Source organism: Oryctolagus cuniculus, chromosome 9 (genome assembly GCF_051225735.1).
Source record: "Oryctolagus cuniculus isolate XC-2025 breed Fujian yellow rabbit chromosome 9, ASM5122573v1, whole genome shotgun sequence".
Taxonomy (NCBI): Eukaryota; Metazoa; Chordata; class Mammalia; order Lagomorpha; family Leporidae; genus Oryctolagus; species Oryctolagus cuniculus.
In genome coordinates this window covers 97,046,300-97,073,823 of record NC_142875.1, presented here as the reverse complement: position 1 = coordinate 97,073,823, position 27,524 = coordinate 97,046,300, and the positions used below count along the sequence as shown (strand labels likewise).

The 27,524-nt window shown below is 48.0% G+C and overlaps 1 long non-coding RNA gene and 1 pseudogene across 1 annotated transcript; one reads left to right on the top strand and one right to left on the bottom strand.

Annotated features, from left to right (window-relative positions):
* Nucleotides 1-259: 259 nt before the first annotated feature.
* On the bottom strand, nt 260-22,404 carry LOC149124673 (uncharacterized). Its single transcript, XR_016213419.1, has 3 exons — nt 21,584-22,404; nt 13,519-14,072; nt 260-5,146 (listed from the first exon to the last, which is right to left on the bottom strand). It is a non-coding gene; the product is annotated as an uncharacterized LOC149124673 (long non-coding RNA).
* A 4,525-nt stretch (nt 22,405-26,929) lies between these two features.
* Nucleotides 26,930-27,001, top strand: LOC127492254 (U2 spliceosomal RNA; annotated as a pseudogene).
* The last annotated feature ends 523 nt before the right edge of the window (nt 27,002-27,524 follow it).

Below are 27,524 nucleotides of genomic sequence, written 5' to 3'. Positions count from 1 at the left end.
AGAAGTTTCAAAGATAACTATGCCATCCTTGTTTCCTTAGATCATAAGGTTTACACATTAGCAAAACCATACTTACATATTGGATTGTCTGAGCCAGGATTTGGCAACTGGCTTTAGCAAATGGGAGCCTACATCTTCAATCTCAAAGCCCTGTTCTACAGTCCTCTGTAGGAGTGCTCTAATAGTCCCCCCTCCCCGTAATCATCTCTCTCTGTTAGATAGTAGTATTAATATCTTTCATATCTATCCTCCTGTTCTCCCTACTTGCTCCCTCCACTCTGCTGGGATATTTACTGAGTACCTGCTGTGTGTCCAATACCAGGTGAGAAGACAGAGTTCCTGGCTCCATGAAGCTCTGATGTGAAGAACTCAAACACTAAATATGCAATTACCATAAAGTAAGAGGGGTATTACCTACAAAGATCTTTTTGTTTCAGAGCAGTGAAAAGTAACTCTTTCTTATAAAGAGCTGAGGGACTCTCATCCAAACTAAAAAGTGTGGCACAGGAAATCATTATCATCATAATAGCCTGGTTGTTACCTCTACAATGGATAGATAATGGCAAGACCCGCACTTCAAGTCTCATAAAACTAAATTTTCTTAGTGCTGTCACCTTTTTCCTTCACTTGGGAAAAAAACATCAGAATGGAATCTTTTTAATGTGTCTAACGCAAAAAAGGGAAATTTAGAAGTACATTAAAATATATATCACAAAACTCTATATTGTGCCAATAATCACCTTGGAAAGCATACAAAGGCATTTTAAAATTCAGATGATTGAAGCTGGGTCTGGAATGAGTGTTTGGAAATTGTTGATTATATGATTAATAAGGACGCTGAATATGTTTTTCTACTTTTGAGCCATGCCACTCAATTTAAGGCATAACTTTTCACACCCGGGGCTTATTACACAGTACGTATCTAATGCTAGCAAGGATTTGTGTGCAAGTCTCTGTCCTTGAAGAACCTTGAGGGCATTAGTTAGCACATTCAGCCCCTTGTTGAAACAGGTAAGCTGTGTGTTCCTATCTTCAGACTCAGGACTGTGTGTGCCTCACTTCAGGGCCCAAAAGGAAACCTGGGTATCAAATGAGTAAAGTGCTCATCTTCCATTTTTTTTAAAAGGTTTTTAAAATATATCCTCATCACTGTCTTTAATTTTCTTCCTTTTTTTTTTATTTTTTTTATTTGAAAGATAGAGTTAGACAGTGTGAGAGAGAGAGACAGAGATAAAGGTCTTCCTTCCATTGGTTCACCCCCCAAATGGCCACTACGGCTGGTGTGCTGCACCGATCCGAAGCCAGGAGCCAGGTGCTTCCTCCTGGTCTCCCATGCGGGAGCAGGGGCCCAAGGACTTGGGCCATTCTTCCCAGGCCACAGCAAAGAGCTGGATTGGAAGAAGAGCAACTGGGACTAGAACCCAGCACCCATATGGGATGCCCGCGCCACAGGTGGAGGATTAACCAAGTGAGCCGTGGCACTGGCCCCTCTTTTGTTTTTTATTTATTTTTTTTAAACATATTTATTTATTTGAGAGACAGATTGACATGGAAAGAAAGACAGAATTATGCTACATCACTGAGGAGACGACTTTTTGGATTTATTCATATGATTTCAGCACGTTTCTTTTAGAAGCATCAGTTTTCTCATCTGTAAAATGGAGGTGGCAAAGTAGTTAATCTTTCAGCCTTCTTTCCTCTAAATTTCTGCAAGTGGAAGAATGGAGGTAGGAAAGAGAGAGAGAGAACTCCTACCTATCACACTGCTTTACTCCCTCAGTGCCCACACTGGCTGGAACTGGGCAGCAGCTAAGGCTGGGAGCTGGGAACCCAACCCAGGTCTCCCATTTGTGTGGAAGGCATTCACTTACTTGAGCGGCCACCTGTTGCCTCCCAGAATCTGCATTAGCAGGAAGCTGGAGTCAGAAGCCAGAGCCAGGATTTGAACCCAAGCATTCCTATATGGGAGGTGACCATCTTAGCCACTAAGTCAAACGCCCACTCCATCTTTCTCCTACTTTTTTTCACCACTCTTCGAGATCAACCACTTGAAAACAAAGTGTGCTAATGAAGCAATCACCAGAAGAGAAACACATAAAATGGAAAAAGAAAAAATTGTTTATAAATAATTCATACTAATTTACATGTTTCCTAATTTTTCTTCCCATGATTTATTACTATTTAACTAGGAAGGGCAAGCTCAGCTACAAAGCACCTATTGTCTTATATACTGGGTATTGTGCCAGGTATCAGGGATTTTTAAAAAAATGTGTTTTTTTAATGAAAGATACAAGGTGGTAGCCTTCAAGAAGTTTGTGGTATTTGGGGGAGAAAATCTTGGAAATGGACAACTTTGATGTAATGTGGTAAATATGATAGTTGTGCTCACAGGGTATAAAGATAACATACTGAAAACATATTTGACCTAATCTGAAACAACCATGGAAGAATTCCTGAAGAGATGAAACCTGGGCAAAGCTTATGAGAGGAAGAAGAGCTATCAGGATGAAGCAGGGCATCTTCATTTGCTGTCTGTGGCTGTAACTAAGTGCCTGAGGCTGCATACTGTGTAAAGAAGAGAAGTTCAGTTAGCCCACAGTTCTGGAGGCCCATGAACACAGTGCTGGTGTTCTGGTGAGGGGCCCCTGGCTGCAACACAGCACAGCAGAGAAATGGAAAGCAAGCCAGCTACATGCAGAAGGGACCGATCACATGGGGAAGGTGTGCTTTAAAACAATGCACTCTTAGGAGAACTCACTTCAGGAGAGCAGAAGTTACCTCTTTGGAGGTGGTGTCCGCAACACCTAATCACCTCCTACTAGGCCTCACCTCTTAAAGATTCTCCTACCAAAACAGCACCACCCTGGGATGAAGCTGCCAACACATGAACCTCCAGGAGACATATTCAACCCATAACTAAACTGTAGCGTGGGAAGAAGTCCCCTCACCCAGAGACAGTGTGGGCACCAGCAAGGTCACCTGGCCCAGCACGGTGTGAGCAATGGATGGAGTGACTGTTGGAGAAGAGGCTGGAGGAGAAAGCAGCAACTTGTGTGTCTTTGTCACAGCAAATAAATAAAACAAATATTTCTTTAAAAAATGATAAAGGCAAAGAGTGGTGGGAGTTAAATTTGAAGCATGGACAGGAGCCAGCCCCACAGCTAATGGGAAACCGTAATTTCCCTCTGGCGGCGTGGAATTATCCATATTGTACACATTTCATGGAATGAAACTGCATTCCGAAATATATCTTTCATAAAAATGTATTTCTCTCATCTGAGCCTCTAATGGCACCAGCAGCTACAGTTTCTCTGGATTTTAAATGCGAAGAGGATTTTTCTGCCTATTCATTCATCCTGTAAATATTGATGGCAAGCCCTGCACTGGCTGAGAGTGAGGTTGGCTAACAAGCTCGCACGACCCTCAAGGAGCCCACGGTCCAGTGGGGGAAGAAGCAAGAGCACCAGCATTTCTCCAGCTCTGGCATACAAACCAACAGAAGCGTGCTCGAGGTGCGTGGAAGCCCAGACAAGGGATAAGTCAGCTTGGTTTCCCAGAACAGAGCACCACAGCCTGGGCAGCTTGAACATTTACTGCCTCACGGTTCCAGAAGCTGTAGGCCCAAGATCAGGCTGTCGTCAGGGTTGGCTCCTCTTGAGGGCTTTGCCCTTGGCTTGCAGACAGCTGCCTTCTTGCTGTACCTCCACACGGCCTTCCTGTGTGCGTGCACACACCCCTGGTGTCCCTCCATGTGTCCCAATGTCCTCTTCTGACAAGGACCCCAGATTGGTCAGGGTCCACCCCAATAGCCTCTACTTTAACCACTGATTTCAAGGCTCAACCTTCCCCCTCTCGGAACCAGGGAATGGGCTTTAGTGTCTGAATGTTGGGGAAATACAATCATCCCCTAACAAGGGCTGTTTCATAGTTTGGGATTGGGAAGAGGGACAACCAGCAAAGGGTTCTGAGGAAAGCAGCTTGAACTTGTCCTGGGAGCCAAGGGGAGTTGTTGAAGGGCTCTGAGTGGCTGAGTGGCAGGGAGACACCTGTGCTTCAGGAAGTGGCCTTGTCACACAGACATGGCCAGGGGTGCTGCTGTTGCAAAGGAAGAATGGGGGGAGGGTTAGGAAGGAAGGGACGTTTTGAAGAAGTGTGGGAATAAATCAGATGTGGTCTCCTGTGTGTGTGTGTGTGTGTGTGTGTGTGTAATAGGTGGTGAGATACATGTGGGAGAAAAATAGAAACATGTATCTTCTCAACCTTCTTGTCAGGAGATTCAGAATAACCTGTGCTGAGTCCTTGAAGACCGAATTCATTCTGTCGAGGAGTAACACAGCACAGATGAAAGACAGAGTTGCATTAGCATAACAGGCTGGGTTGCGTCCCTATCCCTAGATTCAGCCGTTGAAGTCCTAACCCCCAGAATCTCAGACTGCGGCTGTCTTTGGAGATAAACTTTTAAGGACATGAGTAAGGTGGGCCCTGATCCGATATGACAGGCGTCCTTACGAGAAGAGGAAATCTGGGTACGCAAAGGGGCTCCAGGGGTGCACTGGTATGCCCACAGAGGATGGGCCACGGGAGCACACAGCGAGAAGAGGGCCACCTGCACGTCTTGGAGAAACCAGTCTGCAGACATCTTGACATTAGTCTCCAGAATTGTGAGACAATCCAGGTCTGTTGTTGAAACCACCCAGGCTGTGGTCTTTCGTTTTGACACCTCGAACATATGAATACTATCAGTAAATAGATGTTCAAGATAACACTACTTTAAGTACAAACACTTTGAAATGTACTCCTCTTGGAAAGATTATTGGCCAGCGCCTCGGCTCAATAGGCTAATCCTCCACCTGTGGCACTGGCACCCCAGGTTCTAGTCCCAGTCGGGGCACTGGATTCTGTCCCGGTTGCTCCTCTTCCAGTCCAGCTCTCTGCTGTGGCCCGGGAATGCAGTGGAGGATGGCCCAAGTCCTTGGGCCCTGCACCCACATGGGAGACCAGGAGAAGCACCTGGCTTCTGGCTTCGGATCAGTGCAGTGCACCGGCCACAGTGCGCTGGCCGCAGCGGCCATTGGGGGGTGAACCAGCGGAAAAGGAAGACCTTTCTCTCTGTCTCTCTGTCTCTCTCTCTCACTGTCCACTCTGCCTGTCAAAAAAGAAAAAAAAAAGAAAGATTATTTCTAGCCATGTGTGGAAGTGGTGATAATGCGCACACTTTGACCCCTGTCTTGGTCACTGTCAGGCTGTGACGTGATGCTCAGTGCACTGCAGGAGACAGGTACCTTCCTCTCCCTGAGTGGTCCCAGGATGGGATACTTGCAAAGGACTCTTGTCAGGTTATTGGATTTTAAAAATGTTTTACTTATTTATTTCAGAGGCAGAGAGAAAGAAAGAGAGAGAGGTGGGAGAGATGGATGGAGAGATCTCCCATCTGCTGGTTCACTCCCTAAATGCCTGTAACAACCTGGGCTAGGCTAGGCCAAAGCCAAGAGCCAGGAATGCCATCTGGGTCTTCACATGAGTGACAGGGGCCCAACTACCTGAGCAATCACCTAGGCCTGCCTCCCAGGGTCTGCATTAGCAGGAAGCTGGAGCCAGGTACTGAACCAGGCACTCTGATGTGGGATGAGGTCCAGCGTCCTAACTGGCAGACCACATGCCCAGCCCTGTTGCCAGTCTTCAGGATTTGTTTTTGTTCTGTGTAGGTCTCGTCTGCCTCTGTCAGGCTGCCATTTCCCCGTTTCTTGTGTGTCTGCCTCCAGGAGCCTCTTGCCATCTCCCTAAGGTGGCTTCTAACTGTGAGCCAGACACGAGATAACCAGGTATGTGGCGACTGTGTGAGGGAGGTGTGACCAGGCCCCCTAAAAGAACAGAGTACATGAATGAATTTTTAAATTTTATTTATATATTTGCAAGACAGAGAAACAAAGAGAGAGATCTTCCATCCGCTGGTTCATTCCCCAGATGGCCCCAATGGCCTGGGCTGGGCCAAGCTGAAACCAGGAGCCTGGAACTCAACCCGGGGTCTCCAATATAGGTGGCAGGAACTCAAGCACTTAGGCCATCATCCACTGCTTCTCAGGACGCATTAGCAGGAGCTGGTTCAGAAGCAGAGGCTTGGAGACTTAACAGGCACTGTGATGTGGGATGTGGGTATCCCAAGGGTGGTTGAATCTGTTGCACCACAGCGCCCTCCCCAGGTTTTTGTACAAATTGGATGACATCATTTTTACCTTCTCAGAGAACATTTTAACTTCCTTCCTGGATTCTGGCAGGATTGCCATGTGGATGGAAAGGCCTCTGTGGGTGTGAAACAGCTCCCCGAGGTTGGGGTTGTGAGATTCACCTGTGTTTTTCACCCCTGTTCCATCTGTGTGGCGAGACAGCCCTCATCACAGCGCTCCTGCTGGCCTCTCCACAGGGCCACCGTGAGGAAGGCTTCCCTTCCCGCCTTCCCCATCCCACAGGCTGAGCTTTGTAACTCTCAGGGAAGAGGGATCCAATTTATCTTCATTTGTAAAAAAGATTTAGTTATTTATTTTTAAAAAGGCAGGAATGGGGCCGGCGCTGTGGCACAGTGGGTTAAAGCCCTGGCCTGAAGCGCTGGCATCCCATATGGGCACCATTCCAGTCCCAGCTGCTCCTCTTCTGATCCAGCTCTCTGCTATGGCCTGTGGTAGCAGCAGAAGATGGCCCAAGTCCTTGGGCCCCTGCACCCACGTGGGAGACCCAGAAGAAGCTCCTGGCTCCTGGCTTCGGATAGGCGCAGCTCCGGCCATTGCGGCCATCTGGGGAGTGAACCAGCGGATGGAAGACCTCTCTCTCTCTTTCAAATAAATTTTTTAAAAAAGGCAGAGATACAGAGAGAAAGAGAGGGAGAGAAGGAGAGACAGAGAGAGAGAGAGAGAGAGAGAGGTCTTCCATTCATTGGTTCCCTCCCCAGATGGCTGCAACGGTCAGAGCTGGGGCGATCCTAAGCCAGGAGCCAGGAGCTTCTTCTGGGTTTCTCACATGAGTGTGGGGGTCCATGCACTTGGGCCATCTTCTACTGCCTTCCCGGGCCATCATCAGGGAGTGGGATTGGAAGTAGAGTAGCCAGGACTTGAACTGGCGCCCATATGGTGGCAGCGGCTTTACCCACTATGCCACAGTGCCAGCCCCATAATTTATCTTCTTACATCCCCAGAAAGATCCATAAGCTTGTCAGACTACATTCAGGCCCATCACACACATCAGGGCCTGCAGACTGGTAAGACAATGTGTCTCAATGTGAAAACAAAAAGCTCCAGGACCAAAATTAAAGTCAAACAAATTGGCTCAGGAGACTGAGTCTCTGCCAGGGTTCTTTTTCTTCTCTTCCTTCTACTCCTTCTTCTTCTTCTTCTTCTTTTTTTAATATAAACTTTGTTTCTCAACCTCAGCTCCATCAAATTCAAGACTTTCTTTCTTTTTCTTTCTTTCTTTTTTTTCTTTTTGTCTTTTCTTTGTGTGTGTGTGTGTGTGTGTGTGTGTGACAGGCAGAGTTAGACAGTGAGAGAGAGAGACAGAGGGAAAGGTCTTCTTTTTTCCATTGGTTCACCACCCAAGTGGCCGCTACAGCCGGCGCGTTGCAGCCGACGTACTGCGCTGATCCGAAGCCAGGAGCCAGGTGCTTCTCCTGGTCTCCCATGCGGGTGCAGGGCCCAAGGATTTGGCCCATCCTCCACTGCACTCCCGGGCCACAGCAGAGAGCTGGACTGGAAGAGGAGCAACTGGACAGAATCCGGCGCCCCGACCAGCACTAGAATCCAGGGTGCTGGCGCTGCAGGTGGAGGATTAGCCTAGTGAGCCGCAGCGCCGGCCCAAGTTCAAGACTTTTAAGCAATGTCACCAGCCATGTAGTTTTCATCCTTAAGGAACTGAGGGTGCCAGGAATTTAACCATGTCAGTGCAGTCTCTTCTAGGTTATTGATTTAAATTTTTTTTTTAAGATGGGAGGGAAAAATAGAAGCCAGAAGGAGTCAAATCAGGACTGGAAAGTGAATGCCCAATTATTTCCTAATTATTTGCCACAGAAACTCACAAAGTTGCCCTCATTGAGGAGACGAAAGAGCAAGGGCATTGGCCTGGTGGAGAAAGACTCCCATGGACCCTGATCTGGCTCTGGCTCCTGGGGGACTGCGGGCTCGCTGGCACCTGGGAGAAAGGTGCTCAATCCCTCCAGGCTTTCATTGAAATGGAGGGATTGGCCCCTCCTATTGAACCCTGCACAGAGCTGCCCCAGGGTCCTGAGCACCTGTCACCTCTGGCCATGCACTGACCAGGCCCATTAGTGGCTGCCTAAGCAGCCACCACAGTGGACCAGGGAAGGATGAAATGCTCAGCCCACACCCTCAGCCACCTGCACTGCACTTCCAGAGATGCTACCATCCACCATGGCTTTCCATGGCACTGTGAGCCTGTCATTCTTACAGTGTCAGCAGATATGGAGAAGAGAAGTGTCTACAGAATAGACTGTATGGCCCAGCTAAGCCAGCTAACATTCAAGGTGGGATTTTGCCCAAAAATGCAGAGACCAATGGCAGGAAAAAACTGACAATCCTTCCAGGGCCTCTTCCCCCACAAGCTCCAGCAGCACTTCTGAGACCCCAGCCACACGTGGAACACTGATGCAAAGGAGTATCTTTGGGATTAATGAGCTGTGGCTTTGCAACTTCAAGACAATCCATGAGACTTTGTAGGACTCTGGGTCCTACAACGTGTGAAGGTTGGACCACAGAAGAGCCCCCTTCTAATTCATGTGCACTTCCTGAATGTTACACTTACTGCACACCAGGCACTGAGTGCTATGGGAGAGCTCACTGCCATGAGTCAGACAGGGACCCTGCCTCTGTTTAGTGGAGGCACAAGCATTGTACACCTATGGCTATGCCCAAAGATCCAACATGGTGAGTGCCGTGGGAAGGTCAGGAAGGCCGCCGATGCGTTGCTGTGAGAGGTGGAGTGGCGTTTTCCCGCCCCTGCACAGGACTGGCCCTGTGGCTTGTCTGAACCAACAGAGTGATGGACAGTGAAGCCACACGGACCCAGGTAACCCTCAAGAGATCTGCACCTTGTGCCTGTGCTGCTTGGGGTGCTTCCTCTTAAAGTCATGTGTGCAGTCCAGCTGCTGCGAGGCTGCTGTGGTAGGAAGAAGTCCAAGGGAGCCATGCGCAGGAAGAGGCTGTGAGGAGGGTCGCGGGGGCACCTGAGCTGTGGGAGGCCACTATAGACCGTCCAGCCCTGCTCAGCCCCCCAAGGGTCACACCCACATGGCTGCAGCAGTCACACACACAGACCCACAGAACCAGGAGCAAACAGAGGGGTAAGTGTTCTAAGTCAGTTTCTCTTCAGGTGAATTGTTATGTAGAAGGGGATAGCCAGAACTAGTGCTCTAGGAGAAATGGAGCAGAGAGTTGGGTGTTCAAAGCAGTCTTTTTTGGGGGTGGGCATGGGGGCACAGCAGGTTAAGCCCCTGCTTGGAACATCCGCATCTCACAGTGGACTGCTGGTTCAAGTTCCACTTCCAATCCAATTTACTGCTAATGCATTCTGGGGGCCACAGATGATGGCTAAATACTTGGGACCCTGCCACTCATGTAGGAGACCCCGATAGAGTTCTGGGCTCCTGATTTTAGCCTGGCCCAGCCCTGGCTGTTATGGGCATTTTGGAAGTGAGTCTAGGGTTGGAAAATATCTCTCTCTCTCACACTCTCTCTCACCCTCCCTCTTCCTATCTCTCTTGTCACTCTGCCTTTCAAATGTATGGAAAAATAAATATACATTTTAAAGACTATTTTTAAAAAACCAGTCTTCTTGAAAAGGTCCTGCTAGTTTCCCACTCAGTGTCTACTTAGAAGGTGGCAAAGAGGCCAGTGTAATTGCAAGAAGGCCATACATCAGCCTGGCGATGGACCCTCCATGCAATTCTGTGTTGCCTGCGTTTTTTGGAGATTCTGCTTTCTCATCCCACCATATCTGCAAATGTACTACTGGATATGTAAATGAAATATTTGGCACTTTATTATAAAATAGCCTTTGTGTTAGACAATATTTGCTCAGCTTTAGGTCAAAGGGGCTAAAGGAAGTGCTCTGAGCACACTTAAGACAGGCTAGGCTGGGCCGGCGCTGTGGTGTAGCAGGTGAAGCTGCTGCCTATGGTGCTGGCATCCCATATGAGTGCTGTTTCAAGTCTCAGCTGCTCCACTTCCCATCCAGCTCTCTGCTATGGCCTGAGAAAGCAGTGGAGGATGGCTGAAGTTCTTGGACTCCTGCACCCACATGGGAGACCCAGAAAAAGTGCCTGGCTCCTGGCTTTAGATGGGCCCAGCTCTGGCTGTTGCAGCCTTTTGGGGAGTGAACCAGTGGACGGAAGACCTCTCTCTCTCTCTCCCTCTCTCTCTCTCTCTGCCTGTCGGTAACTCTGCCTTTCAAATAAATAAATAAATCTTTAAAAAAAAAAAAAGAAGATAGGCTAGGCTTCACTATAATGTGTGATAGGTTGCATGTAGGTTAAATGCATTTTTGATTTAGGATATTTTCAATTTATGATGGGAGTATAAGCTCATTGTAAATTGAAGACCATCTGTAATTTTTTTAGTGTTTTTTATTTTTTAAATTTTTAAATTTTTTAAAATTATTTATTTTTAAAATTTTTTTTAGAACTACAGCAATTCTTTTTCCTACTGAAATAAATGAATCTGGAAGAAAAAAAAATTTAGCCTAATTGATAGGTAATATACATTGAAGTATTTAGGGGTTATGGAACCCATCAACATATGACTCTCAAATATTTCTGAAAATTAGTATTTCTCTAATATAATACATACTATACAACATAATTGTAGCACATTAGAAAGTATGCAAATACAGCCGGCGCCGTAGCTCAATAGGCTAATCCTCCACCTTGCGGCGCCGGCACACCGGGTTCTAGTCCCGGTCGGGGCGCCGGATTCTGTCCCGGTTGCCCCTCTTCCAGGCCAGCTCTCTGCTATGGCCAGGGAGTGCAGTGGAGGAAGGCCCAGGTGCTTGGGCCCTGCACCCCATGGGAGACCAGGAGAAGCACCTGGCTCCTGGCTCCTGCCATCGGATCAGCGCAGTGCACCGGCCGCAGCGTGCCAGCCGTGGCGGCCATTGGAGGGTGAACCAACGGCAAAGGAAGACCTTTCTCTCTGTCTCTCTCTCTCACTGTCCACTCTGCCTGTCACAAAAAAAAAAAAAAAAAAAAAAAAAAAAAAAAAAAAAAAGTATGCAAATACTAAAGCAAACGAGTGGCTGTTAAAAAGAAGTGAACCTGGGAGATGTGTTGGACAAGCTATACTTATCCTTATAGTTTTCTGTAAGTTTGAAATTATGTACTTCCAAAGCAAAAGTTACTAAAAAATAAATCTTGATAAATATATATTTTTTCAGGAACAATGCCATGGCACAGTAGATTAATCCTCTGCCTGAGGCACCGGCATCCGATATGGGTGCCGGTTCTAGTCCCGGCTACTCCTCTTCCAGTCCAGCTCTCTGCTGTGGCTTGGGAAAGCAGAAGAAGATGACCCAAGTCCTTGGGACCCTGCACCCATGTGGGAGACCTGGAAGAATCTCCTGGCTCCTGGCTTCGGATCAGCGCAGCTCCGGCTGTTGTGGCCATTTGGGGAATGAACCAATGGAAGGAAGACCTTTCTCTCTCTCTCTCTCTCTCTCTCTCTCTCTGTCTCTAACTCTAACTCTCAAAAAATAAAATCTTTAAAAAAAATTCCTTTAAGCTCTTTAAAAAAATAGATGTATTTATTCTGGTAAATAAGTACTTACATTTACCTCGCACTTTCCTGAGGGTCATAGGGACTCAGAAAAGCCATTGCATGCCCTGGGTTTTTGGGTTTCCACCCAAAAAACAAAAACAAAAACAAACTAGGAAGCTCTCGTGTTGGCCCCAGCCCTCAGAGCGACCCAAGGTAAAAGCAGATCCCTCTGCTACGGAATTAGGTTAGGGAACAGTGCTAAGGGGGACCCATCTGTGAGTTCCATGTTTTGTATTTGTCTTGGATCCCCTGTTAGATGTCCAACCCAACAGGACAGGGACCAGGCCACTGATAATATGACATTCATTCATCTCACAATCGTTAACTCCTGTATTTAATTTAACCCAACCTGTATTGAATGACTCTGCTCATTTGTCTGGCTTGTCTCTCCCATATTAAGGAGAATAAAGTCTGACACATGATACATTATCAGGATGCCAAGTTCATAGCCACTCCTGCAGCCTTAGCCTTGGCTAGTGCTTTGCTCCTGGAGGAAAGAGTGAGGAGTGAGATGGCTGCTGCCTGTCCCCACAAATGGAAAAGCAAACCCCATCTCTCATTCCCCAGGTGGAAGGGCACTGGCTTCATGTTTTCCTCAGTGGAACCATGTGATAGGAACACTGAATATGGCTAGTTCAAGGGAATACCCTACACACCTTATCCCACACCCCCTCTAACGCTGGCCTCACTCCCATGGTGCGTGATTGTTCTACATCAAGTTTTTCTACCTGACATAGCTATAACATTTGGCAGCCACCATTTTGCCTGTGCTATATCTTAATTTGTGGTTTCTCAAAGGGAGAGTGTTATTATTGAATATTTTAATGTTTAATGGTTGACTTGACTTCTGTAGTTCCCATTTCATAGAATTTCTGTGGGAGGGGGCCCCTGGATTCTGATCTGTGCTAACCTCTACAACTGTCTTCATCTGAGACTCTCGGCCTTGTTTCCTAAGTAGCAGGGACTTGTCTAGTGCAATCAGAGGCAGGCAGCCGTAATTGGAAGCTGGATCTTCGAACATCTCCCCTGCTGGTTAGCTACTTTCAGAAAAAGACTGCTCAAAGCGAGGCTCCAGGCTACTGTGTGTGGTTGAAGGAGAGTGAGAGAAGATCAAATTCCCATGAGGGAGAGGGGCTTAGAGTCAGGATTTCCTTTACTGTCAAGTGTTTAAGCACCTTTGGTCCAGGCAAGGAAGACTTGTCAGCTCTGAGCCTCACCTCCTAGGCTCTCCTTGACAGGGTGAATGTAGAGGAGAAAAGTAGCTAGTTAGTACTCCCCTACCCTGTCCCACCCTGGAGTGGGAAAAAAAAACAGCTACTGTTCCTTTAATTTAACCCTAACCTCCCTGGCCAGGAAAAACCATCCACACAGCAGAGCAGCTCTTAGCATTGCCAAGTAAAACAGAGGTGGAAACTAGAGAAGGGAAGGGAATTAGGCTAAGAAAGCTTTTTATTTACTTATTATTAGTAGTAGTAGTATTTTTACTTTTCCCCTTCTATCCTGGAGGAGAGAATTCAATTCACATGAATAAACAAGGAAATCAAAACACAAAAACAAAGGGAAAGCCCTCTCTTATAGTATACTCCTAGAGGCATGCCCTGAGAAATTTTCTAGGGCAAAGCTGAGCTGAGGGGGTAAGATCATGAACCACAAATGTGGCCAGAGAAGAAAAATGAACAAAGGGAGAATATTTTAAAAAATGACTTACCTAAAACATCCCCTGCCCCGGGAACTTGCATCGCTGTGTGCTAGACGTGCTGTCGCCTCCCACGTCTTCACATCATAATTATCATATTTGATGGGACTGTAAATTCTAGTGGAATGTAAATTTGCTGGCCCAAATTTTTCTCCGCCATATGGCTCAATAATTGGGCCTGTCTCATAAACTCCAAGGATCAGGATGAGGAATAATGATGTCCCATGATAACACATTCCTCCAGAAACACAATGTTCTGGCTGGGCCCAGAGGGGAGGGCCACTGGTGCCTTATGAGCTGGCTCCTGGGGCTTAAAACCCCACAGGACAGTCTCTCGGAGAAGCCTCGGCTTCTACCCTTGCTCTCAAGTCACACGCAAGGGATTCGTGTTAATCCTAAGAGGGGCAGACGGCACAGCAAAGTCGCTCCTCATGTCTGAAGAAGGAAGGGCTGCTCCTCTTGAACTTCACTTACTCCTGACAGAGCAAGATTCTGTGTTATTGGCTGCCAAAAACAATTCTGCTCTCTTTGGAGATGATGCATGTTCTCATAAGCGGTCTCCCATCCTGTAAGAAGGAGAGGAAGAAAAGATTGATTTATTTATTTGAAAGACAGAATGACAGAAAGAGACAGTGGGAGAGCTCTTTCATCTGCTGGTTCACTCCCCAAATGCCTGCAACAGCCAAGGCTGGGCCAAGGCCGAAGTCAGGAGCCAGGAGCCCACACCGGTGTTAGGGGCCAAAGTACTTGCACCATCCCCCCCCCCAACCCCCCCCCCCCCACACACACACACACTCCTAGGTGCATTAGCAGGAAGCTGGATCCAAAGCACAGAGCAGCCAGGGCTAACAGGAAGCAGCAGGAAGCAGGACCCAAAGTACCCAACAGCACTCCCATATGGGATGTGGGCATCTCAGGCCACAGCTCAACCCGCTGGAGGAAATTTCTACTAAGACCTGTACTTGCTCTGTTCATTTGGAACTCTTTTGCAGGTGATCTTCAGACTGAGTGTGAAGACTTGAGAGGTTTGCCGACGCGAGCTGCCCCAGGTGCTCACCATCTCTTTCTTATTTCCTCTGTCCCACCCTGGTGCTGCCGGAGAACATGGAAGGGAAGAGAGAGCCCTAGTGATTTTCACAGCAGAGAGCATGTTCACAGGGAGGAGGAAGTGATCCCACTCCACGCAGCCCTGGGGAGTGAGCAGGGCTCAAAACCAAGCTCTGAACAAATGGCAAAGGCTTTTCTTCGATTTACCCCCAGAAGCAGGCTGGAATTGTCATTCCCGTTACCATCCAGGGCCATCCGAACTGGTCCCAGTGGCTGGAAATTCCTGGAAGAGACTGAGCCCTTCCATAAGCCAGGATCTTAGGGCCAGGGTGAGGGCTGGGCTGCAGTGAGTCATCCTTGGCCCAGGATCAAGGAGCTGGAAGGCAAGAAGGCAGGGCCAAGTAGATTCCAATCCTGGCTGCCTTGCAGTGGCTCTGGGATGCAGACCCGTGCAGGACGTGGCCAGAGCAGCACACGGGTGACCCTGGCAGCGCAGCCCCACAGGAGCCAGAAGATGTGACTACTTCCCAGCCAGGAGAAGATTCTAACAGTCCATCTCTCTTCTCTGCCCTTTACATGGTGTCTCTCATGATGGAAATGATGATAATGTTGATGACAATGGGGACAGAAGGCATCTTTATTATCCCGTCAACTATTCGGTGCCTCACAGGCACTGGCTCATTGTTAAGGTAGGAAGGTCCTGATTTCAGGAAAAAAAAAAAAGAAAGAAAGAAAGCTCCGAAAGTTTAAATGATTTTCCTCGATCTCACAACAACGCAATCAGGATTCAAATTGTTGAGAGAATGACACTCTGCATCCTATGTTCGTTATGACACCAAGTTTTCATCCGAAAGTCAACCGAGAAAAACCCAATATGAGGGAAGAGAGCTGGCCTTTCAGAACTGCCTAGTCATATGCTGCAGAGTGTGTTTTTAGCCTGCCAGGGGCAGGGTTTTCAAAGTAAGGTCATCTATCTCGCAGTCTTCTGTTTATACTTTTCTATTTGACAAGTTCAAGGTTGCCTGGAAACAACCAGCCTAAGGAATGGAAAACCAATATCACATTTTTTAAAATCCATAAATTTAATGGAATTTGTTAGTCAGGTGGGAATTCTGGTTTTTTAATTTTTTTCTCAAAAACATCTTTTTAAAAAGACTTTTGTTCATTTATTTGAAAGGCAGAGTTACAGAGAGAGAGAGAAAGAGAGAGAGAGAGAGATTTTCCATTTGCTGGTTCACTTCCCAAATGGCCCCAACGGCCAGGGTAGGGACAGGCCAAAGCCAGGAGCCAGGAACTCCCATGTGGGTGCAGGGACCCAGGCACTTGGCCCATCTTCTGCTGCTTTCCCAGGCACCATTAGCAGGGTGCTGCATTGGAAGTGGTGCAGCCAGGTTCCAAATTTTGGTTTCAGAAGTTTCTTTTTAGATATCCTTCATAAAGACAGCTTCCTTTCACTTTAGTCAAACTTCTTTGAAATGGCTTTGTAAATTCACAGTGCCTCAAAGGTCTCATTAATGCCGATACGTCCTGTTGTTACTCAAACAGGGCTAGGCACTGTGGGAAGGGGCAACAGAGTACAATCCTTACCCTGCAGGTGCTTATTACTGAGTGTGGATGGGTGTGGATGCTCCCCAGCACGTAACGGGACTCAGTGGAAACTGCGCTGACTCTGACTCCACCCACTCTGCTGGGCATCCCAGCTCAGCCACACAGCACACTGCAGAGCACCGACTGGGCCCCCTCGTGACTGCAGGGCTGACTGCCACCGCCTAGCATTCGAGAGGGCTGTGCCTGCACAGCGCTGGCCTGGGGAAGATCCAGGTTCAACATCTGAAGTGCAGGATACGCTGAACGTGGATCACACAGTCAGAAACTCATCAGTGAATCACCCTAAGTGAGGCAGTTTGTGCAATCCCTAAAAGAATTGGAGATGAGTGAAGTCTAGACAGGAAAGGAGGGGTATGAGCATGCATGTGCAGGGACATATAACACCGATCGGCACCAGAGGGCTGGGAGGAAGCTTGAAACGGATGGGTGGGTCGGCAGATGGACCAAGGGCAGGGCAGGTCAATGAAACGCATGCGCACAGAAGCACAGGTGGCGCAGCCAGGCGGATTCCTGGAGGAAAGCTGAGGACTCACATGGAAAGCTATGCCAGGACGCATTATAGCATCTCATGAGAAACAACTGAGACTAGAACTTAGGCACAAGGCAGAACCCGGGGGAGGTTTAGACCCGGGATGCTAAGTGATCTAATGGCTTATCCTGGAGCGGACCTGGATGCTGACAGCCCCGCTGGGAGGCTGCTGGGCCGCACATCAGAGAACCAGAGCCTGGCCAGGGAAACAGCAGTGAGAATAAAAGGAGAAAGGGAGATTGAATAATACGCAGGAACTCCTGTGACCGTGTGTTAAAGGCCCTAGAGAGGTTTCTGGGGGGAGCCTTAGACTGTCCTCAGACAGGCAAGGCTGTGGGGAACCACACAATAACCTGGGCTCTTTCAGACATGGATTCTGTCTTTACAAATACCCTCTCTTGCCTCCGTGTTGGCCATCAAGGATTGCCACTTCTGCCCTCCATGAGCCTGGCAATGAGTACATGCTTATTAAATGCCCGATATGAGGCCGTATGGGGTCCCCTCGCTGATTTATGTCCCCTCAGCAGCCCCCCAGCCTCCCCTTGCTCTTTCCCAGGGCTGGTTTCCAAGACTCCACTCCTGGGACTTTCCAACATTGCCTTGGACCTGGCTTCCTTGGTAGGGTTGTTGGTATGACTTTCATCATTATCTACTTAAAGGGAATTCCCAGGGCTGATTCTCAGAGTCACCCAAAGGTAAGCCACAGTGTCTGATTATCTGCCAGCCTGGTTGCCCGTCCCACTTCTGTTCCACCTGGCAGAGGGAATCATTGTTTTCATACAACTTTTTTTTTTTTTTTTGACAGGCAGAGTGGACAGTGAGAGAGAGAGAGAGACAGAGAGAAAGGTCTTCCTTCTGGTGGTTCACCCTCCAATGGCCGCCGCGGCCGGCGCGCTGCGGCCGGCGCACTGCACTGATCCGATGGCAGGAGCCAGGTACTTATCCTGGTCTCCCATGGGGTGCAGGGCCCAAGCACTTGGGCCATCCTCCACTGCACTCCCTGGCCACAGCAGAGAGCTGGCCTGGAAGAGGGGTAACCGGGACAGAATCCGGCACCCCGACCGGGACTAGAACCTGGTGTGCCGGCGCCGCAAGGCGGAGGATTAGCCTAGTAAGCCGCGGCGCCGGCCTTCATACAACTCTAAAGCTAGTTCTCTCTATGGATCCCTAAATAGTTCACAATTGCTCCTCTTAGTAGCTTGTATGGATTCCTGCTAAGGGCTTTGAACTACTATAAATGCTCCCTCTCAGGTCTTCATCTGTGCATGCCTCTCCCGCTTCCCACATCCTTGATAACTCCTACTCAGTGTCAATCTACAAGGTGCCTGATAACAGTGTTTCACATTATAGGAGTCACCCCTTATCCATGGTCTGCCTTCCCGAGGTTTTCACTTTTCCTATGATTAACCACTGATCCAAAATATGAAATGGAAAATTCCAGAAATAAGCAACTAAGGAGCTTTATATTACACTATTCTGAACAATGTGATGAAGTCTCATGCTTTCTCACTCTGTCCTGCCTGGGATGCAAATCATTTCTTTGTTCACTGTATTCACACTGTATATACTACCCTCCCAGTTATCACTTAGTAGCCATTTGGGTTATCATCAACTGCCATGGTACCACAGTACCTGCATTCAAGTAACCTACATTTTACTTAATAATTGCCTCAAACTGCAAGAATACCTGATGTTGCCAATTCAGATATCCCAGAGAGCATTTATAGAGTGCTTCCTTTAAGTAAAAAGGCAAAAGTTATCAAATGAGTAAAAGAAAAAAAAATCTCATGTCAAGGTTGCTGGATCAATGGTAATAAGGAATGTTCTATTGAGGCAAGTATGAAGACCGTAAAGGAAATGATGTTAGTTTTGCTCTCGCATCTCAAACTACAGAAGTTATGGCCACAGTGGGAGAAAGTGCTTAGGTTGAAATAGAAAAGATGGTAAATTACAGGATTTGGTACTATTCATAGTTTCAGGCGTCCACTCAGAGATCTGGGGTTATGTTCCTCCAGGGATGAGGAATGATTGGATTTCTAGGTATTTGCACAGGAAAGGAAATGCTGGAGAGAGATCTTTAATGCGTCTTTCCAAGGCTGTTTTGTTCCCAGTGACATGTGAGAGGTCACTGTGATATCTGAGATGTTGGTTCTGTCAGTTTCCAGTCTAGACTGTCCCTGGAACTCTCAAACCGAATTTTCCTAACACTGCTCACATTTCACTTCCTCAAAGACTTCCCATCAGCACCTGATGTCAGCCTGTGAATCAGAAAGCCACCTAGCATCAGAGCCTTCTTGGAACCAGAAGGAGCCTTAAATATCAACACTTGTGACACCTTTTTACAGAGGGAACAGAAGCTTCCAAAAGGACACTGTTTTCCCGAGGACGAGGAGGGCTGGGAGCTGTTGGGTGATAGAGGCAGCCCTGGAGCCTTGTGCTCCTGTCCCTCCCCCCAGAGCAGGGGAGATGTCCGATGTCCATAAAGAGCAGCCCAGAGCCAGGGCAGGCACTGTGGGATCTAAAGTTCTTCCTGCATCTCTGATTGCTTGGTGCTGCTTGTATCTGATTTCCAAACAGTGCTATGACCATGTACCATATAGCAACAGTTTGGCTAATCGTGGATTGTATACAGTGGTACATTCCATTTACCATAGGTATGAGTACTAGTAGTAGGAGATTTGTGTAAGTACAGTCTGTGTAGTCGGTACAATGACAAAGTTGTCTGATAATATATATCTTAGAACAACATATCCTTGTCATTAGGCAGCACGTAACTGTAATTGGTTGTAATGACACAATCGACTGTTAATTTATTTAACTGAAAGGCAGAGAGATAGACAAATAGACATATAGATCTTCCATTTGCTGGTTCACTCCACAAATGCCTGCAATGGCCAGGCATGGGTTAGAGCCAAAGTCAGGAGCTGGGAACTCAATCCAGGTGTCCCACACAGGTGGCAGAAGCCCAGTCACTTGGGCCATCACTTGCTGCCTCCCAGGGTCTATATTTGCAGGAAACTAGAATCAGGAGCCAGAGCTGAGAATTGGACCTTGGTGCTCTTATGTGGAACACGGGCATCTTAACTGCTAAGCTACCTGCCTGCTCCCACAATACAGTCTCAATAAGATTTTCTGTCCAAGTGCAATCTGGCTGACCTTTCCACAGTTTGCCTTTGCCAGATCCCGGGAAATGTCTAAAGGGAAATTAACAATGAAGTTGATTTTTTTTAAAGGTTAAACCCCTGATTTCATCTTCCAAATCACTGCCATTGTATTTCAGCTTTGAACACTTTCCAGATCTCCCAGATTCATCTTTTTTAGGACTACATCATTTTCATAACTACACAGAAAGGCAAGGTGAAAATGAATCTGGATGACAACACCTGGAAATGTAATGCCATGTTTGCCTCGACTTAGCCACAGAGGCCAGCGTGGACAATGCCCTGAGCATGGCTTTCTCCCACCTCCTCTGTAATTTGAGGTTGCACAGTTAAGCATTTCACAGCTGCAAAAGGGACATGGCAGGCAGACTGTAATTCTGCATCAAACACAATCCCAGCGAAGTCTGTAATTTGTGATGCTTCCTCTGATTCTTTCCTTGTATGCCGCCGGCCCTTTAGCACAAATCATTGTAAAGGCTTCCGTGCTTTGAAGAATTACCACCTCCAGCCAAAGATCCGAGAAAGAATTTTAAATTTACCCATCGGCCCTCAATTTTGCCACTTTAGTCAACTGCCTGCCTACAACGCATAGACCTTTCACCAAAGGCTTCCGGGACTGCTGTAAATTAAGCCAAGGTGAGAAGGAGATGTTTAGGATGGCCTTTCCCTACCAATAAATCTGACCATAGAATCACTCCTGTTTCATCAGAGGAAAATTAAATTGTGTACACAGCAAGGTGGCCTGGAACTTATCAGGGCATAGAAGCACTTGGCATTTAAAAAATACCCAAATGGAAGCAACTTTATGGCTTAGGATTTCTAATAGAAAAGACGCCAAGAGTTAAACAGATTTCAAAATGTTCCCCCCTCCCTCAGAGTCCAGAGTTATGCTCTACTAAAGCTGCCAGAAATGACTTGGATGAAATGACACGAGTTGAGAAGCCAGGGCCATCAGAAGCTAATGAGGTGCAGCACCCTTCAGCAACACTGAACTCACACCAAGGCCAAGACTCCCCAGCCTCCGCGCGGGATGTGTGGATGGGGTTGCAGACAGGGGCTTGCCTCTGCTGCTGGGGCGAGTATGGGCAAGGAAGAGATCCAGGCTCCCTCTGAGTCAAGGGCAGACAGAGATCAACTGAGAGAGAGAGAGATTATAGATCCATCCACAGGGGCTTAGGAAGGGCTCAACAAACATGGGATACAGGCTGGAGAGAGAAATCCTGAAAACCATGCAGAAGTGGAGTGGGCTGCAGGAGCTTCTTCTTGGGGCCCTTGCTGGGTAGGAAAGATCCTATGACTGGAGCTGTGAGCTGGCCGGGCTGAGCAGCCAGGCAAGGCAAGGAGAACCAGCAGGAAGCTGGAGAGGATGCCTGGGAGGGCTCCTGGAAAGCCCAAGACCCCGGGGGAAGTTGCATTTCAGTATGAGAACATTTTCCTTCTTACATCTTTTTATCAAATAAGAAGAGCAAATCGGCCCCCTCAAGACAGCCCAGAGCCAATTAACCTGCTTGCCTTCATTTCAAGGATGAAGGTAGACCTTGCTACTTAATTACCTGTCATTCTCTACCTGCTTTTCCAAAGTGAGGAAAAGCATCAGCTAAAATGACGGGGGATTCTCCAGGCAGGCAGAATGCAGTATGCGTTACAAGGAACCTTCAAAGCGCTCACGGACAACGTTTTATGACAAAACTGCATGGATTAAAAAAAAAAACTTACACCAGAATAAACTCACCTTTTCGTTCTATTTTTTCCATGAACTTTTTAAGCTATCCTCTATTTGAAAAGCCAAGGCTATCAAAACGCAACAAAAAGGGCTTGAATTTGATCTTCAAGCCAGGAACCAATCAGCCTCGTTGTAGGAAAGACAGCAGGTAGAATTCCCAGAGGTAAGGTTTTCGTTCTACTCCCAGGGCCGCCCTAGCAAAGCAGCACAGCCGCGTGGCTTAGAATCACAGCCCGCCTGGTCTCCGAGGCCTGGGGGCTGCAGGGCCTCCTTCCCTCTGAAATCCCGCGCTGTCTCTCCCCAGGCCTGCCTCTACCTCCTCTTCTTGTCTTCATGCGTCGCCCTGCTGTGCGGGTCTCTGCACATTTGCCAGTCGTGATGGAGCACGGCCCCCCCAACGACCTCCTTGTGACTTGGTTACCACGCGAAGACTCCGTCTCTAAACAAGGCCACATTGCAAGGTCGCGGGGACGAGGTCTGGTGGGGGACACAGCCCAGCCCCTGTCAGGGTTGTGGCGAGCGCGTGGCCGGAAGTGGCTGCTTCCGTGGGAGGGCGTAGCGACCCCGGAAGTGGCGCCTGAGCGTTTCCGGAAGTGCCGCTGAAGCCCTCTTGGGGCCTGGACACTGCTAACCCTTTCTCGCAGGTTTGGAACTCAACCTGGGGAGAGCTGTTTTTCCTAAGTCCATCTTCAGTATTAACAACAACAACAAAAACACAGTAGAAAAAAATGAGGCTCACTTACCTTTCCACTTAAATGGGGGCACGTAAGCAAGCATCAGCTTTTTGGTAATTGCTTCACTCTCTGCAAACCCTGTGAAGACAATAAGGTAATAAGTAATTTTAAAAATAGGAATAATGGGGGCTGGTGCTGTGGTGTAATGGGTAAAGCCACTGCCTGCAGTGCCCACATGGACGCCGGTTCGAGTCCTGGCTGCTCCACTTCTGATCCAGCTCTGGGCTAATGGTCTGGAAAGCAGAAAAAGATGGCCCAAGTCCTTGGGCCCCTGCACCCACGTGGGAGACCCGGAAGAAGCTCCTGGCTCCTGGCTTCATGATCCTAGCTCCAGCTGTTGCGGCCAATTAGGGAGTGAACCAGGGGATGGAAGACCTCTCTCTCTGCCTCTCCTTCTCTGTGTAACTCCGACTTTCAAATAAGTAAATAAATCTTTAAAAAGAAAATAATAATGGGGGCCAGCGTTGTGGCGGAGCACCTACAACAATATGGGTGCTAGTTTATATCTCAGCTGCTCCACTTCTGATCCAGCTCCCAACTAATGGTCTGGGGAAAGCAAAGGAAGATGGCCCATGTGTTTGGGCCCCTGCACTCCATGGGAGACCTGTATGAAGCTCCTGGCTCCTGGCTTCTTGTCCCAGTTCTGGCCATTGTGGCCATCTGGGGAGTGAATGAGTGGATGGAAGATCTGTCTCTCTAGCTCTGCCTTTAAAATAAATAAATAAATACATCATTGAAAGGTGTGAAATCTGATTCCAGCTTGATGACGTTCTGGAAAAGATAAAATCATGGAAACAGCAAAAATCTCAGCGATTGCCAGGGGTTGGGAGGGAGGGGGCCCAGGCACAAGGGCTCTTCAGAGCAGCGAGAGTGTCCCACCCAGTACTCCAAATCCAGGTGTTGGGAGAGAGTAGGGGTTAATTTTTCTTCTAGGCTCTTGCCTTGCACAAGAATAAACATCCTAAGTGCTGGCATGTCTAAGGTAAATTTCATTCAAAAGGCGAGAAAATGAACACACATAGATGAGTAGGGGTTGCTCCACACAGTGATACCCGTCATGACTGGGCAATGGGCTCAGCAGGAGAAGACGGTCAGGGACGGGAAGGAGAGAGAGAGAGCACCCTAGCACCTCCTCCAGTAGCAGTCTCTGGTGGAAGACCGGGGTGGGGGGGCCTCCTAGTACCTCCTTTTATGAGGTCGTGAAGGCACCTGGGAGTTTCATGATACCTCCATAAAATTCCCTGTGAATCTTCTCCCCAGATCCCAGTGAAGCAAATGAATCCCGGGACAGGGTTAGTTTTGATTGACAAGTAGGAGAACAGAATCACACATGGACTGGGGGTTTGTGGCTTGCAGGGACCTCCAGCTCAGCTGATGCTGACCAGCGGCCTGCTTGCCCCATATCGCAGGGAGTGGACAGCACCAAGAGTGACCCCTGCCGTAAACCATGGGGAGTCTGGGTGACCCGAGGCTGTGGAGGCTGCGCGTGTAGGGGAGAGGGGTTCCTGAGAACTCGCTGTATTTTCTGCTTAACTTTACTGGCTATGAAAATCATGTATTAATTTAAAACATATTAACTTAAGCCAAAGACGGTGAGCATGAAAAGGCAGGAAATTTTAAACAGGATCCCGAAGCCTCATAGCAGACAGAGGTGTGGTGAGCGAGGGCAGGTGGAGGAGGTATAGTCTGAATGCAGGGCAGGGATCCTGACGAAGTCTCAGTGTGGCCCTGGTGTCTGTGTGTGAGACGGGAGCCATGATCCTGTCGCTGTTTGTGGGATGCAGCGAGTCAGGCCCTGCCCAGCATGTGGGATGGTGCTGGGTCCCAGAGGTCGCTCCCCATGCATGCCAGACATTTACTGAGCTGGGTCTTTCTGCCCTCCCTAGATCTGTCCTCAGGCCCTAGCAGTGTCCCTCCTGGACAGAAACCCTCTGTTGCACCCCTGGGGACTGGGGTCCAGTACACACTGGCTTCCCAGAGTCCTGAGACCTCAGGGTGGAGTGGGAGCAGAGGCTGGGGAGGGGGCTCACCATTCAGGCAGCTGCCACATGCTTTTAAAAAATGTTATTTTTATCTACTTGAAAGGCAGAGAGAGAGAGAGAGAGGAAGGGAGAGCGAGAGATGAAGGGAATGGTATCTTCCATCTGCTGATTCATTCCCAAGATGTCTTCGATAGTCAAGACTGGGCCAGGCTGAAACCAGGAGCCTAGAACTCCACCTGGATCTCCCACACAGGTGGCATAGACCCAAGCACTTGGGCCTTTTTCTGCTGCCTTCCCAGGTGCATTAGCAGGGAGCTGGATCCGAAGCGGAGGAGCTGAACTTCAAACCAGCACTTGGATATGGGTTGCCAATGGCTTAACCTGATGCACCACAATGCCCAACCCCGTCACTCACTTAAAATATCCTCTCCCACCTGCAGCCAGGCCTGGTGTCCCGGAGATGCCAGGTGTGTCTCAGGCTCCCCACAAGGTGAGGGGGGAGTGAGGAGCGAGGAAGGAGCCTCCTGTCGCTGTACCACCAGACCGTCCGCCAGCAGCTGCTGCAGGCCCTGCCCTACCCCAGCCCACCCTCAGAGGCAGCAGAAGAGGCCCCTCCCCTCCCGACCTTGCCTGGGCGCTGGTTCTAAAGCAGGAATTGTCTGCTCCTCCACCTCCTCTTCTTATGCTTCCCTTTGTGATCAGATAACCATCTCCGTGTATCAGAAATCCACACGCTCTAAAATCTGGCACAATGGAAGAAGCCTGCCTCCAGCTTCTTTCTCCTTCCAGTCTTCTATGGAGAGCCTCAGTCGTCCCTCAGTATCGTGAGGATTGGTTCCGGGACCCCCGTGGATGCACAAATCCACAGATGCTTTCAAGTCCCTTACAGAAAATGCTGTCGTGTTTACAGAGAACCCACGCACATCCACCTGTACACTGGCTCTTGTTTCTGGATTATAATGCTTAATGCAGCCTAAAGGCTGTGCAAATAGTTGCTATAACAATGACAAGAAAAACATCTCTGTACATGTTTGGTATAAATACAGTTTACATATTTTAAATATTTATTTATTTGAAAGACAGAGTTATAGAGAGGCAGAGGTAGACAGAGAAAGAGAGAGAGAGAGAGAGAGAGAGAGAGAGAAAAGTTCTTCTATTCACTGGTTCACACCCCGAATGGCCGCAATGACTGCAGTTGAGCTGATCCAAATCCAGGAGCCAGGAGCTTCTTCTGGGTCTCCCATGTGGGTCCAGGGGCCCAAGGACTTGTACTACCATCCACTGCTTTCCCAGGAGCATTAGCAAGGGGCTGGATCAAAAGTGGAGCAGCCAGGACAAACTGGCATCCATATGGGATGCCGGTGCTTCAGGCTGGGGCTTTAACCCACTGCACCCCAGTGCCGGCCCCTATTTTTGTATTTTTTAAAAATTTATTTTATTTATTTGAAAGTCAGAGAGAGCTAGAGAGAGACAGAGAGAGATCGTCCATCCACTGGTTCACTCCCCAAATGGCCACCAGCCAGAAGCCAGGGACTCCATCTGGGTCTCCTACACTGGGAGCAGGGGCCCAAGCACTTGGATCACTGCCTGTTGCTTTTGCAGGATCCTTAGCAGGAACCTGAATACAAGTGGGACGGCTGGGACTTGAATCAGTGTTTGGGTATGGGGTGCTGACGTCATAGGTGGCGACTGAATACACTGGGCCACAACACCGCCCCACAGTTTTTTTTTAATTCTTTGGATCTGCAGGTGGCTGGCTCCATCAGCACAGAATGTGAGGCTGCAGAGGCCATCTGGGTTTTTATGAAGCTTCGTTCCTCACTGGCCTGCCCCAGTCCCCAACTGCCTCCATAGCAGAATATGAGGTTTTAGATTTGCCCACTCCATAACACTGGTGTCTTCTCATTTTGCTTCTAAATATTTCTTGAAAGATTTTTGTTATCTCCCTCTCTCATTTTTTCTCCTCGTGAGTTTATACTTTAAAATTATTTTCTTTACTGTCATTTTGATGAAGTTTTGTGAAGGAAAGGAGAAAAATTCAGCAGGGGGCTTCATCCTTTCTCATTCATTCTGTTTTTTGCTTTTTTTTTTTAAGATTTAGTATTTATTTAAAAGGCAGAATTACAGAGAGGCAGAGGCAGAGAGAGAAAGAGGTCTTCCATCTGCTGTTTTACTCCCCACAAGGCTGGAATGGCTGGAGCTTCTTCCAGGTCTCCTACATGGGTGCAGAGACCCAAGGACTTGGGCCATGTTCCACTGCTTTCCCAGGCCACAGCAGAAAGCAGGATAAGAAGTGGGACAGCCGGAACTCTTAACGCCCATATGAGATGCTGGCACTGCAGATGGTGGCTTTAACTGCTATGCCACAGTGCTGGCCCCCATTCTATTTAACATATTATAAAATGTAACTAAGAACCACACGAAGTATATGTGTACAGTCAAACACTAAAGAGCTAACACCTCTATGGGCCACCTCTCAGGTCCAGGCACACAAGAGGCCCAGACCCCCAGGACCGGTCACAGTCCTGTCTCTGAGACAAAGTCAAGCTTAACCAGGAGGATGGCTGAAGGCTACATGGGCCTTTGCACTATTCTTGTAATTTCACGTAGGGTTTTGATTGCTTCAAACATAAAGTATGATCACTTCTCGGCCTTTTGGCTAAGATCAAGTGTAGTATCAAATATAAAGTATGTGTCCATGAAGAACGTTTTCCAAGGCCTCCAGTGGCTGTCTGGACCCTCTGAATATAGAATTCTATATACACCATGGTTTTCCCTATACACATGTACCTATGATGAAGCTACTTTATAAAGTAGCATAGCAAGAAATTAGTAACAACTAATAAAATGGAAAATCATAGCAATATAATGTAATGAAATTTCCAGCCTCATTGCTCTTGTGATTTGAGGCCATTATTTGAACAAAAGCACTGAGACTCCTCAACAGTTGATCTGAAAACTGCTTGGGCTACTAAATGACTAACAGGTGGGCAGCATATACCTTGAGGATACACTGGACAGAAGCACGATTCATGTCCCAGGCAAGGAGAAGCAGGACAGCAAGGGATTTCATCATATTGTAGAACAGCAAGCAAGTTACAGCTTAGGAATTGCTGATTTCTAGAAGTTCCCATTTAATATCGTCAGACTGAATTTGACCCGGAGTAGCCAAAGTCACAAAAAAAACTGTAGATAAAAAAGGAGAATATATATATGTCCTCATATGTGTGTGTG